Genomic DNA, 15,293 nt, shown 5'->3' on the forward strand with positions numbered 1-15,293 from the left:
TATACCGGGCCCGATAAATGCGTGTCCAGTCCCACGTAGCACCCTACACTGTTAATCACCATGAATTACATGCGTGGTGTTGGTTAAGCATGTTCCCATGTCGGTAACGTGCATTCCCGCCGGGTTACGAGTGTTCAATATTTGATAACACGCTACTGGCTTTGCACGAGTTACGTGGTCCAATTTTAGGATACGTGTGCACTATCACCAGGTGACGTATGTACCGACACAAACTATGCGTTCACTGTGGAGTTGCGCGCGCCCCCACTGCATCGTGCGGGCACCCAGCTAATATATATATATACATGTATATATAACCTTGTTCTCTATATATATATATATATAATATAATATGCATTCTAACTTTTAAGGAGTGTTTACCCATGTGCCTCCTAAGCTTATTCAACCCAGTTTATTCAACCCTAGGCCTTAAGAATTGTTGGCTGATGCTATTCTCTTTGAACAGAGCTATTATTTACCCGATTCATTTTGTGCCCCTCATAGCTAAATTTTCTGGATCCGCCTCTAAGTGCGGTGGTGGTTCAGATCTAGGTGGCGGAAGTGCGGTGGTGGTTCAGATCTAGGTGGCGGAGGTGACTGGAAGTGGCGGAAGTGCGGTGGTGGTTCAGATCTAGGTGGCGGAAGTGCGGTGATGGTTCAGATCTAGGTGACGGAGGTGACGGAGATACTAATAATAATAATAATAATATTCATTCTGCTTCTGCTTCTTCAAATTCTTTCTTGGAAAACAAAGTTTATCTTCCACCCAAAAGTAAGTTCTTGGATTGTTTATTGAGTTGTTGAATTCCAATTGTTTGCTTATTTGGTTGTGAAATGATGTTTGCAGCAAGTCATTGAATAATTTAAGCCTTTTAGTTTTGGAGTTTTACTCTTACTGAATGATTTTTTTTATATTTTGGTGTGTGTGTTAAGTTTCAAGTTTTTTTAGTTTGTTAATGATTTGTTGTGTTAAATTTTTAGCTTTTTGGCTTCTTGAATGATTTTTTTATGGAAACCAAAGTTTATCTTCTACCCAAGAGTAAGTTATTGAATTATGATTGTTTGCTTATTTGGTTGTGAATTGATGTTTGCAACAAGTCATTGAATAGTTCAAGCCTTTTAGATTTGGTGATTTATTTTATTTATTTATTTATTTTTGTGTAAAGTTTTAAGATTTTTTGAATTTTTTAATGAATTTTTGTGTTAAGTTTCATGATTTTCGCTTTCCAGAAATATTTTTTTTTACTGTTATTGAATGATTTTTTTGTGTTAAGTTTCATGATTTTCTGATGCTTGCATCTAGTCATTGAATAATCCAGTTTTTTAAGATTTGGAGTTTTACTGTTACTAAATGATTTTTTTTTGTGTTAAGTTTCAAGATTTTTGGTTTCTTGAATGATTTTTTTAGTCAAGTTTAAAGGGTTTTTTTTAATGAATTTTTGTGTTAAGTTTCAAGATTTTCGGTTTCTAGAATGATTTTTAGTGTCAAGTTTCAAGATTTTTGGTTTATTGTATGAATTTTTGTGTTAAGCTTCAAACTTTTTAGTTTCTTGAATGATTATTTTTTGTGTCAAATTTCAAGATTTTCGGTTTCTTTAGTAATCTTTTTTATGTATTTGTATGAATTTATGGTTGAATTGGCGGTAAATTATAGATTTTGAGTTAAAAAAGCTGTATATTTGGTTCTGTTTATTGCAGGGGCTTACAAGAACAATGGTTATCTAATGGTTTCTTGCAACGGAGGACTAAATCAAATGCGAGGAGCCGTAAGTTTATTATTTAATCCGTTTTAATTACAAGTGATCAACTTGCTAATTTGTTATTGGATATGCAGATCTGTGACATGGTTGCAGTTGCTAGATACTTAAATGTCACACTTATTGTTCTCGAATTGGATAAATCATCATTTTGGGCGGATCCTAGGTAAGTTGACCATTTCCACTAGTCAAACTAGTTAATAATTAGTAATTACATAAATTCTGAGATTTTGAATTTATAATCTCCAGTGACTTTGAAGACATCTTTGATGTTGATCATTTCATTAGATCGTTGAGGGACGAGGTTCAGATATTGAAAGAGCTTCCTCCGAGGCTTAAGAGACGAGTCGAACGTGGAAATTTTCGCTCATTAGCACCGATTAGTTGGTCTGACATTTCTTATTATCTTAATCAGGTTTACTTTTTTAGTTTTTTTTTCTTATAATCATGTTAAGTTTGACTTTTCGACACGGACAATGATTCTAACGTATCAAATTATTAACGGCCCGCAGATTCTTCCACTTATCCAAAGGTTTAAAGTTGTACACTTAAATAGAACCGATGCCCGCCTTGCGAACAACGGTCTCCCTCTAGAGATTCAAAAACTGCGTTGTCGGGTCAATTTTAGTGGCTTGAAGTTCACTCCACAGATTGAGGAATTAGGTGAAAACATGATTTGTTTTTTTATTTTTACCCGTTTTTATTTTATTTTATTCTTATTAATCAAATGGGTCAGTTTAATGAGGTGATTTTTGAAACAAGATTCGATTTTATTCTATTATTTCGACCCGTTTTTTTAAATTATTCTTCAAATTTGTCACTTTTAATGAGGTGAGTTTTGAAAAAAAGATTTGATTTTTATTTTGACCCGTTTTGTATTTTTGATTATTTCTCAAATGGGTCACTTTTAATGAAGTGATTTTGAAACAAGATTCGATTTTAGCTCGACAAGTGTTGTTTTTTTATTATTCCTCAAACAGGTCGCTTTTAATGAGGTGATTTTTGTTGCAAGATTCGATTTTATTTGTCAACCAGTTTTTTTTTTATTAATCAAACTGCTCATTTTCGAATGTTAGACATGCTTATACATGGTGGAAAGAGAAAGAAATCAACTCTGATTTCAAGAGAAAAGAAGGTTTGTGCCCAATGACATCGGAAGAAACCGCTTTGATTTTACGCGCGTTAAGAATCGATCGAAATATTCAAATTTATATGAAATTTACGGTGGTGAAAGACGAATGGCGAGTTTAGCTGCTGAGTTCCTAAATCTGGTTCGTAAAACCGATTATCTAATGATAACTAAAATTACTAGTTTACCCTTATAATTCCTGAAACATATGTAACTGTAAGCTAACGGTTTTTTTATCAACAGGTGAGAAAGGAGACGTTGGAGGAGGACCCATTGGAACTCGGGTTCTTTCAAAACCATTCGTCACAAATGGCTGCACTCGATTATCTTGTTTCTTTAGAAAGTGATATCTTTGTTCCAACTTCATTTCCTTCCGTAGGACAACATCCACGACAACCATCCATTTTTCCATCGCCACCCCCACATTCACCAATTTCAACCCCACAATCATCTTTAGTTTCAATTTCATCACCAATTTTACAATTTTCATTTTCAACGCCAACACCATCTTCACTTCCACTCACACCATCAGTACTTTCACCTCAAATTTCAACATTTTCAATTGCATCATCATCACAGCCTCACCAGGGGATTTTTCGAGCGCAGTTGGCGCCTAATCTCCTATGCACTAGGCTTGGTTTTAGTTGGGTTGATAGTTTGGGGAGTGACCGCCACCGTCTCTCCTCATCACCACTCGAAACCGAAACCGATTGTGCTTGTGCCATCACCACCAGTGCCACAGCCAAACTATTTATCATCTATCGCACATCTTACCACTTCCAATGTGACAATCAACTACGACCCGGGAGAGAACGGGTCCCTAACATTGGCATTGATCACGGGATTCTTACCCTCATTCACCGAAGAGGTCAAGAGTCTAACCATACAGAAGATGGCCGGTGTTTCGCGAGATGCGGGTTAAGGCTATTTGAAGCTGATTTCACAAACAGTGCTTATGCGGAATCCTACTCCCGGGTGCAAAACCCGGAAGTATTCCTTATGAACTTCCCTGCCACCTCCACACCTTTGACAGAGGATAATTTGCTGATACTAAAAGCAATATTCGCACAACCCCAAATTTGGGTTTTTGTTGAAGCTCAGATTGAGTTCATATCAATCCAGGGCGGGGTTAAAACCCCAGTCAAGCTGGACTTCTATTGTAAACTTGGGTTTGAAAACCCTCTGAATGCTCCAGGAAGCTTCCATGCTATGATTAAAGATAGAAGTACATCTTGACTAGGTATTCAATCCCACCTTGGACGTATGTGAACTCTATAAGAGCTGCAACAAAAACATAAATTCCGGGTTGTGCGAATATTCCATTTAGTATGAGTAAATTATCCTTAGTCAAACGCACTGAGGTTGCAGGGAAGTTCAGAAGGAATACTTCCGGGTGCAAGAAGTTGGATTCCGCATTAGCAACGTTTATGAAATCAGCTTCCAATAGCCTTAACCCGCATCTCGCGGAACACCGGCCATCTCTCAGAATGTTTAGAATCTAGACCTCTTCGGTGAATGAGGGTCTGAATCCCGTGATCAATGCCAATGTTAGGGAACCCTCGGTTCTCTCCCGGGTTGTAGCTGACTGTCAGGTTAAAAGTGGTAAGATAATCCAAAGATGAAAAATAGTCTGGTTCAGGCACAGATGGCGCTGGCACACTCTGTGTAGGCTTTGAAGGGTGGTTGTGATGAGAAGCTATTGTGGCAGTCACCCCCACACTATCAACCCAACTAGGACCAAACCTATGGCAGAGAATATCAGGCGCCAGTTGCGCTCGATAAATCCCCGAATCACATGGTGACGCTGTACTTATGGTGTGGGTGGAAGTGAAGATGGTGTTGGCGTTGAAATCGAAAATGCTGAAATTTGAGGTGAAGGTACTGATGGTGTGGGTGGAAGTGAAGTTGGTGTTGGCGTTGAACTTGTAAAATTGGTGATGATTGTGGGGTTGAAATTGGTAAATGTGGGGGTGGCGATGGAAAAATGAATGGTTGTCTTATGGAAGGAAATTTCAATCAAGTTTTCTTCTAGAGTGTTTTACTTTTTTCTTTATTTCATATTTTTAAAGAGAAAGTGGGTTTCTTTACATCTCACACTCTATTTTATCCTCTATCTATAAAATATGAAGAAAAATATAGCTTTCTTTCTTTGTTTAGCTTCAACACCTCATTCTTTATACTCTAATATATACAGTGGAAACTTGAGAGTAATAGTAACTCTCTATTTATGGAGGCCGGGTTACTATTCTTCATTCTATATAATTGTGTGAGTGAATAGGAAAAAGAAAAAAAAAACAATAAAATAAATGTTTGTGAGTAAGATCACAAAATCCAGTTGATATCGCTTTGGTTTGAATCGGTTTCTCAAGTATAGCAGAGGAGTGGGCAACCACTAGAGTTTTGGAGGTGCTTCCTCCGGTGAAGATCTTGACCGGAGTTCACAACCACGCAATCTGTGTTTCGTTAGTTTTTATAAATTGTGGCCGTCAATTAAATCGGGTGGTCGACAATTACTTTTCATACATTATACAATCTATTAGATCTGACGAAAAAACGTATCAATCTATTAATTCTTTTTTTTAGTATAGATATAAAAATGTAGTGGCGGTACTGTTCATACCAACCAACCATCAGATCTAATGGATTCTATAATGTTTAAAAAGTACCTAAAAAATAAACACGTACGTAGAGTCGAATCAAGCCAAGCTCGAGCTCTCGTAACTTAAACAAGCATTGGCTCAAGCCTAGTCGAGCTCAACACGTTTACACCCTTAAACATACGTATCATAAGTTAGGCAACTTGAAGTAAATAAGTCTCGGCTAGAACAAGAAAAAAATGAAATTGGACCAACGACTTTGTTGATCATATTTTTATTCTATTTTGTGACGATATTGCTTATAATATAGTGTATAGTTTGTTTTTATGGCAAAAACAGGATGGAGACTATCTTTATCAAATAAAAGTTTCGCGCAAAATCAGTGGGCACAATTGTTTCTATAGCAGGTGCGTTTGTTGCCACACTTTACAAAGGACCCAAGCTTATATCAGGTCTATGGTCTTCTCCGTCTAATTCACCATCGGTTTCCCTTGGTACTTCACAACCACACTGGGCTGTCGGTGGTCTTTTTCTAACCGCCGAGGACACTTTGCTTCTCTTGTGTTACATAGTGCAGGTATCTGAAACTCGATCTTAAGTCCATCCTAAAAAACGACTCAAAATATCAAATAACATCCACGTACACTTCACTCACTAGCAAACTCAAATCATGATGCCCATGCCTGATTATCTAAAAACATGCATACCCGTTAACTTAACCATACCCGTAAACATTTTATTATAATTTGTCCTTGATCAATATAATAATATACTAATTCACTTTTTTTTTATATATTTCTAGTTTCATCGGGTATTAAAATTATATAAGATTAAAATATTATAAGGTATATTTGAAAATTATAGTGAGTAACATTTAACAAACTAACAGGCTTGGCTTACCTGATACCTAAGGGTTACCCAACACCGATAGGTATTGGGACGGGAATGAGACATTTCCAATTGAGTATGCGAACAGAATCAACAATACACATGTAATGTAAGTAATTAGTCATTAAAAGTTAAATATAACACGCACACACAAATCATGAAGGAGTACCCGGCAGAACTAGTAGTGGTGTTCTTTTACGACTTGATAACCTTAGCCTCGATTTTGTGTTCGGTGAGTGCCCAAACGAAGCCGATTTTTAGAGTTATGTGATCAATTACATGGCGTCAAAGCAAGTTTTTTTTTTTGAGTTTATTGAGCCTTGCAGGGCATGATTGGTTTATGCTTGAACATCAGTGCCCACACGTGGGCATTGCGCTTGAAAGGGCCGTTATTTGTGGTCATGTTTAAACCGTTATCGATTGCTATAGCAGTTGCCATGGGTGTTATGTTCCTTGGGGATGACCTCTATTTTGGAAGGTATTATGAACTTTTGGTCAATCAACTAATCATGATCAAACTTAATGTGTTAGCAGGGCCGTCTTCAAAAATTTTTAAATTTTTTTTGATTGAATGCGAAAAAAATTTGGACACTAAGTAAAATAGTTAAAATTTTAAATTGACTAACTTAGTTATGATTTGGGTTGTGAAAAAAATTTATACAAAAGAGGCTTAAATGAGCTGAGTAATCGAGTTTAAACATTAAAAATAAATATTTTATCATAAAATATACATAATTAAAAAAAATCTGGCTTGAGGCCGACCACCCTGCCATCCTATCGTGTAAGGGTTTAACTTGTTATATATTCAGTTTGATTGGAGCAACGATGATATCATCGATTGTGTTCTAAACGGTGATGTGGAGCAAGGCAAAAGAGGCCGTGTTAAACGATGAAGTTATGAATTATCTTCGATATCAAGATTGTCATTGTTACGGTATTACAAAGAAGATGTGGACATGGAAAGAAGTTAAATCAAAACTTTGTGTCGACTATCCTATGCATTATCATGTTTAGGATGAATTGTTGTAATTTTTAAGAATTCAAAATTGGATAAAAAAACATTCAAACGATTATAATGAAGTGGTAGCTAACGCATGATTGATTATTTATTTCCTTCAGTTTTTGAAAAAATAATAAGTTTGCAATTTTATTTTTGTGGAAACACTCGTGTCGATTATCCTTCGATTTTTTATTTAGTATGGAAGTCTTCAATACCGAATTTATGATCTGATTCAGTGGTTCGACTCATACTCAGTTTTATCTCCGGCTCGTGTACATACCCCTTTAGCAATAACGGCAAAATTTCGAGCGGGCCCGGGGTGGCGTCAGCGCATAATTATTGATCCGATTCTTTCGTAGGGTCATAAGAAATTGTATGGAAGTCTCCAAGACCGAATATATGATTCGATTCAGTGGGTCGACCCATACTCAGGTTTTTATCCGGCTCGTGTACATACCCCTTTGGCAATACTGGCAAAATTTCGAACAGACCACGGGGTGGCGTCAGGGCATAATTATTGATCATATTCTTACGTAGGGTAATAAGATATTGTATTGAAGTCAGCGTGACCGAATTCAGTGAATCGACCCATACTCAGTTTTTTCTCCGGCTCGTGTACATACCCCTTTGGTAATACTTGCAAAATTTCGAACGGGCCACGGGGTGTCGTCATGGCATAACTATTGATCCGATTCTTATGTAGGGTCATAATATATTGTATGGAAGTCTCTAAGACCGAATTTATGATCCGATTTAGTGGTTCGACCCATACTCAGTTTTTTCTCTCGCTCATATACATACCCCTTTGGCAATACTGGCAAAATTTTGAACGGGCCACGGGGTGGGGTTAGGGCATAATTATTGATCCGATTCTTTCGTAAGGTCATAAGATATTTTATGGTAATCTCCAAGACAGAATTAATGATCTGATTCAGTGGTTCGACCCATACTCAGTTTTTTCTCCGGCTAGTGTACATACCCCTTTAGCAATAGTGTCAAAAATTTAGAACGGGCCACAGGGTAACGTCAGGTCATAATTATTGATCTGATTCTTACGTATGGTCATAAGATATTGTATGGAAGTCTCAAACACCGAATTTATGATCCGATTTAGTGATTCGACCCATACTTAGTTTTTCTTCGGCTCGTGTAGGCAATACTAGCAAAATTTCGAACAGGCTACGAGGAGGCATCAGGGCATAAGTATTGATCTAATTCTTACATAGGGTCATAAGATATTGTATGGAAGTCTCCAAGACCGAATTTATGATCTGATTCAGTGGTTCGACCCATACTCAGATTTTTCTCCGGCTCGTGTACATACCCCTTTGGCAATACTAGCAAAATTACGAACGGGCCCCGGGGTAGCGTCAGGACATAATTATTGATTCGATTCATACGTAGGTTCATAAGATATTGTATGGTAGTCTCCAAGACCGAATTTATGATCCGATTCAGTGATTCGACTCATACTCAGTTTTTTCTCCGGCTCGTGTACATACCCTTTGGCAATAGTGGAGAAATTTTCGAACGGGCCCCAGGGTAGCGTCAGGTCATAATTATTGATCCGATTCTTACCTAGGGTCATAAGATATTGTATGGTAGTCTTCAAGACCGAAATTATGATCTGATTCATTGGTTCGACCCGTACTCAGTTTTTTTCTCCGGCTCGTGTACATACCCCTTTGGCAATACTAGCAAAATTTCGAACGGGCCCCGGGATGACGCTAGGGCATAATTATTGATCCGATTCTTTCATCATGGCATAATTATTTAATAATTGAATAAAACCAACAACTTGAGGCATGTCATTCATTCATTCACTTTATTTGGAGTCCACTCTTGGCCTACATCACAATATACACACAAACAATTATTAACATTCAAGATCATTTAATATATTAAATGTAAATTTTACATTTAGGAAAAATCGATTTCTATTTTTTTTAATATTATTAGTGAAAATAGAAATACATAAAACTTTTAATATTATTTGTTGGTCTTTAGTTTAGCAAAAAACCAAATACTCCATTTTAGTTCATTGTCTCACGAGACTATTATATATTAAATTTGAACCGACTAGGAGTAAAACTTAATAAAAACCAACCCAAAAGTGGCTCAAAGTGTAAGAAATACTTATAATATTTATAAATAATTTAGCCCATATCAAATATCCGCACACTTAAACTTTTTTCGTCACTGAAAAAGTTATTTTGCAATGAAATCATAATTGAAACTGATCTTTAAAACATATTGGTTATCTTTTAAGCATAGATAAACGCAAAAACCACGATTGCCGATATGGTTGTCCACTTAAACCCAGCCACCTGTCAATTAAGCCCCCAATTGCATTAAGCGCTTTAAGTTCAAAAACCACGACAACACCTACCCCATCTCAGACAAAGAGAGCTAGAAAAACTAGAGTCAAAGCAAACTGGTTTGACAAATCACCATAAGCCAAGAACTCGTTGATGGTACTAAGTAGATGCACTCGGTGAAATTTGATGGATGAATGGTCATGTGGAGGCCGTACGAGCATACCCTAAATATTATTGGACTTTACCCTATATATCCCTAAAAAATATTTATTGACTAAAAACCTTGAGCCCCAATAGTGTATCCTCAGAGTCACCATCCCCTTGGTAACACGTAAACTCTTAGTCCCGTCTCGTATGGACAACTTTGGCCTCTTTTTCTATTTTTTGAGAATGTTTCTTTCGCATTTTACAATACATAACTTTCTTTCTTTTGCTTTTCGGACCAACTTTTGGAATATTTATAGCTTTCATAATATACTTTTTTTTCTTTTTTTTTTCTCTTTTTTATATCACCTTAAAGTATATAACTATGTCTAAGCTCGTAAAAAGATGGACATGTGGTGGTGTGCTGGTTTGAATGCATCTAAGTCTTACCATCTCCAAGTTTTTACTCCCTAAGCATCGAAATTCGGTTTCACCGTTTTTCAAATTATTAGATATATAAAATTAGCTAAAGATGACTATCAAAGCTAGTTGGGCCTACCAACACATCCCAAGCTTAGTGCGTTATCTTTATTTAATATAATATAAAATAGTAGTTTTAAAAGATCAATCTCAAATTTTTCTATCATTTTCCATTATTTGCAAAAATTTTCGGGACTTTTTTTTTACTTTTTTTTTAATATATTTTTTTAAACTTTTTTTTTATCATAAATTTTTAAAATTTTTGATTTTTTTTAATATGAAAACGTCAGTTTCTCATCCTCACACTTAAATATCACATTGTCCTCAATGAGACAGGAAAAAGAAAAAAATTAAAGCACATTTAAATATAAGTAAAGTGGAACAAACTTCCCTGGTAAGTATGACGATATTGCCTTGCGACTCGTGTTCCGTGCCCTCCAATTCGAACGAAAGCCTCACACTCCAGTGCTCTTTACCAAGCTTTCACTTACGAACGAAAGCGGCAATCAATAAGCAAATAGCCTCCCCACACGTGAATCAAACCATGTATCATCAACCATCCAATATCATCTAGAGCAACCTGAAAGAAAACCAAGAAACAGCCAACACAAGAAAGCAAGAAAACCCAAAAATAAAAATAAAACAAAAACATACTACCGGGTTGCCTCCCGAGAAGCGCTAAGTTTACAGAAGAGTCTTCAGCCAGACTCGCTCCCGAAATCTCAATCAGGAGGCTTTTCTTTTATCCAACCCCCATCTACCCGTTTAGTTTACTCGTCCAACATATTTAATCAGATAACACATAGTGAAACATTGTTTAGGTCAAGTCATTTCAACCAACCCAAATTTGCCCCCACTGATGAAAAATCCTGAATCACTCTCGTATTCAAACGAATAAAAGTTTATACATTGAAAACGTTAGTATCTTTTATTAGTTTGGCCAGTTTTTTTTTTAAATTTTATATCCACCAATCAGTTTAACTTTAGGTTAGGTGAATCATAAAGTTTTAGTGTATGTTAGCATGATTAATAATTGAGTCACATCATATATAACAAACTTTCATTGTCAAATGTATGTCACACATAAGCATCTATATATATATCATAATAATTGTTCTTCTTTATTATATATAAATAAATAAGTTATATAACCACCAGACCACCACACATCAATCAGTGGTCACTACTTCCTCTTAGCAACATAACACACTCCAGCAAACATGATCACCAACGACCGAAGATACTTATGTTACAGAGATGCCTTACAATTCGCCGCCATGATCGGCATGGAGTGCACCAACGTCGGACAAAACACCTTGTACAAAGCCGCCACTCTCTGAGGAATGAGTTACCATGTTTTTTTTGTTTACTCCTATGTTGTCTCTGCCCTCCTCCTCCTTCCTGCACCCTTTTACTCCAACAGGTATTTATTTACCGTCACAGCTTAGCTTGTTGCCCGTTTACCTTCATATGTAAATAATTCTATTTAATGACTAGAATATTACCAATTTATTAATTCAGCAGAAAATGTATTAATATAATAATAATAATAATAATTGGTTATGTTGGTTATAGCTTTTCGCTAGTTTAGTCCTGTTGAATGAAAGTTGCCGTTCAAAAATAATAATAATAATATTATGTTTTTGACGACGAACAGATCAGGGGTGCTTCCTCCAATGAATATCTCGATTGTTAGTAAAATCATCCTTCTAGGGATCATCGGGTAATGCTTTTCGTTGACGAATTTTAAGTATGCCTAATCAGAGGCGGATCTAGCATATATTGAGGGTAACCCGTGCTCGAAGTATGTTTTTAGTGAAAAACAAATATTTTTTCTTCGTCGCTTTATGTATCAGCTATCCCTGAATAAAAACTTTTTACCCACGTTACCTCTCAACTTTTCTTCAAGATTCGTCACTGCCGGCCCAATAATATTAATATTATTATTTTTAGACCATTTATTGGTTGACTTAATATAGCTTTTAGTGATCAGGTTTATGTTGCAGATGATGAACTATAACGGAATTATTTACAGTTCCCCAACGTTGGCATCCGCTATCGGCACTCTCGTTCCTGCTTTTACTTTCATCCTTGCTGTCGTTTTCAGGTTTGCGTTTGGTGTAACAAAAATTGATGGATTGTGGAGTTACGAAAACACGAATCGTGATACATTTTGTTTTATGGTCCAAAATAGGATGGAGACAGTATCTTTTTCGACTAAAAGTTTTCGTGCAAAGTTAGTTGGTACAATTGTTTCCGTGACAGGTGCATTTATTGTCACGCTTTACAAAGGACCCGAGCTTATTTGGGGCCAGTGGTCTTCACAAGATAATTCGTCATCGAATTCCCTTGGTGATTCACAGCCAAACTGGGCTCTCGGTGGCCTTCTACTAACCACCGCGAACCTTTTGATCACATTGTGGTACATAGTGCTGGTACGCGTAAATTTATTATAACTAGTCTTGGCCCATTTTTGCATCTTTAGGTGTAAGTAAAAGTAGTTAAAGTTTAGTTATAATATGCAGACACAAATCATGAAGGAGTATCCAGCAGAATTGACAGTGATATTCTATTACGACTTAATAGTGATCGTTTTGGCTGCAATTGTCGGGGCGTTTACTGAACACGATACAAGTGCTTGGAGGATCAAGCCTGATATGGCGTTAGCATCGATTGTGTGTTCGGTGAGTGACCAAATTATTAGAACATATCAGCATAGTACATTTATCAGTTAGTAGTTAGTTACTATAGTTAGTTAAGCATTAGGACCTTTGAGTATAGGCCTCTAAACGAGCCAAAGGAACATAAACATGAGCACTTAATCGAACATATATTTGTGTTCATGTTCGTTCATTTAAGAATGAACATGTTCATGTTCGTAATTTAAAATCTAATCGAACGGTTGAACATAACTGAACGCATATGAAGATACGTAAACAAACACAAACATAAGTTTACACAAACGAACAAATATAAAGCATATTCGGGTGATATAATTTATAATATACAAATAAAATTTAATTATTTTCTATTAATATATCAAGGAACATAAATAAACGTTTACGAACATAAATGAACAAACGAAACATGTGTTCATGTTCAATCTTTTAGTTAAATGAACACAAACTTTTTGTTCATGTTGGTTCGTTTGTTAAATGAACGAACATAAACTTACTACCCGCCAAACGATTCACGAACAGTTCACTGAGCGTTGGTTATTGAGTACTTATACATTTCAGTATAACTCTCCTATCTATATATAGAAGAGTTTTGTACAGAATTATTATTAGAGTTACATATTATACATATTTCACCTAGTTTTCACTTTTCACTAATAAAGCCGATTTCCATGGTTTTCTAATCGATTTCGTGATGTCTAAAGAAGGTTATTTTTTAACTTTTTTGGTTTTCTTGAGTCTTGCAGGGTGTGCTTTCGTCATGCTTGAACAACGTTGTCCACACGTGGGCATTGCACATAAAAGGGCCGTTATTCGTGGCCATGTTTAAACCATTATCGATCGCTATAGCAGTTGTCATGGGTGTTATGTTCCTTGGAGACAACCTCTATGTTGGAAGGTAACATGATTATATTTACTTTTGGTTAATCATCTAATTATGATCAAACTTAATGAGAATTAATTAATTTATATATATTAGTGTGATTGGAGCAATGATAATATCGATTGGGTTCTACACGGTGATGTGGGGCAAAGCAAAAGAGGCTGCGATAAACGATGAAGTTATGAACTTGGATACATCTTCGATGCCAAGATCGCCTTTGTTGCGGTATTACAAGGATGAGGATGAAGTGGATGTTGAGAGAAGTTAAATCAAAATGTAACATTACCATTGTAAATAGTAATGAATTAGAAGCTAAATGTTAATAAGTTTTCCTTTTACTTGAAAAAAAATTGTACAATTTTTTTATGAAAAAAATTTTAACATGGAAGGGTTATTGATTGGTTGGGAATACTTACATTTAAAAATTGATACTTTCATTTTCTAAATAGTTTCTGGAGATCTTAATAAAAGAAGAATTAGCATGTTTAACTTGTTAAATAGTGAAATAATTAAGATAAAAGAACAAACAAAACATTAAGATATTGACTTAAATAAAATAAAACATAAGAAACAAAAGTGAAAAAAGTAAGAAATAAGTAAAAAATTATTAAAAAACTTTAGTGGAAGGTGACAATGGAAGGGGACCACCAGGTCATGACACAACTAATTTGACAATATTCAATAAGTCTTTGTAACTAAATCTTTTTTTTTCTTTGTGAATTATAACTTATAGCTTATAAACCCCACCCCACCCTCCTTTATATACATTATACATTGCCTCTGCTACCTCTAGTGTGTTCTACATGTTTGTATATATGTGTACACGTCAGTATGTGTTCGAAACCTATTAGGTATTCGAATGCATGTGAAGTTCAACGTTGTCTAGAACAACTTGTCAATTAATGATTGTGTGGAGAATTGCATGTGTCCGAAATAGATTTGCACGGGCTCATTTGTTTTAAGAAGATGTGTACATCACTTGCATAAGTTTCTTTCGTACGACCCTTTGTTAATAAGTTCCTCGAGTGAAATTGATCTAAAAAATGTCATATGGTTTTGTCGCCTTCTATATTACAATATGGTGGGTATGAGTCCACTCGTGCACATATACTCACATGAAGATATGAAAGTCGATGGTGCACATAGTAAGGCACATATGTAGGATCTCGTAATGTAATTTACAAGTACAAGAAAATATTTCTATATGGAGATTTGACCTAGTGCATACGGTAAGGCACGCTGTGTACTTATGTGTAAGATCTAAGAATGTAATTTAACACAAAAGTAACTTAATATAACCTTTTTTTTAATAACTAAAATTTTCACTTAAAATCTACTCAAAAGACCTTGCACTTCCAAGGATTTAAACATGTCACCTTTCTCTTTGGAAATGACAAATATCATACTGTTAAACAACTA

At 35.7% G+C, this 15,293-nt stretch overlaps 1 pseudogene across 1 annotated transcript; it reads left to right on the forward strand.

The window, feature by feature from the left end:
- The first annotated feature begins 11,466 nt into the window (after window positions 1-11,466).
- LOC143550750 (WAT1-related protein At3g28050-like) lies at window positions 11,467-14,205 on the forward strand (annotated as a pseudogene). Its single transcript, XR_013138380.1, has 7 exons — window positions 11,467-11,736; window positions 11,971-12,036; window positions 12,307-12,420; window positions 12,508-12,748; window positions 12,839-12,997; window positions 13,738-13,889; window positions 13,971-14,205. The product of XR_013138380.1 is annotated as a WAT1-related protein At3g28050-like (transcript).
- Window positions 14,206-15,293: the final 1,088 nt, after the last annotated feature.

This window comes from Bidens hawaiensis, unplaced genomic scaffold, assembly GCF_021521415.1.
Source record: "Bidens hawaiensis isolate Kalapana, Puna unplaced genomic scaffold, B.hawaiensis_p1.1 tig00016156_1, whole genome shotgun sequence".
Lineage (NCBI taxonomy): Eukaryota > Viridiplantae > Streptophyta > Magnoliopsida > Asterales > Asteraceae > Bidens > Bidens hawaiensis.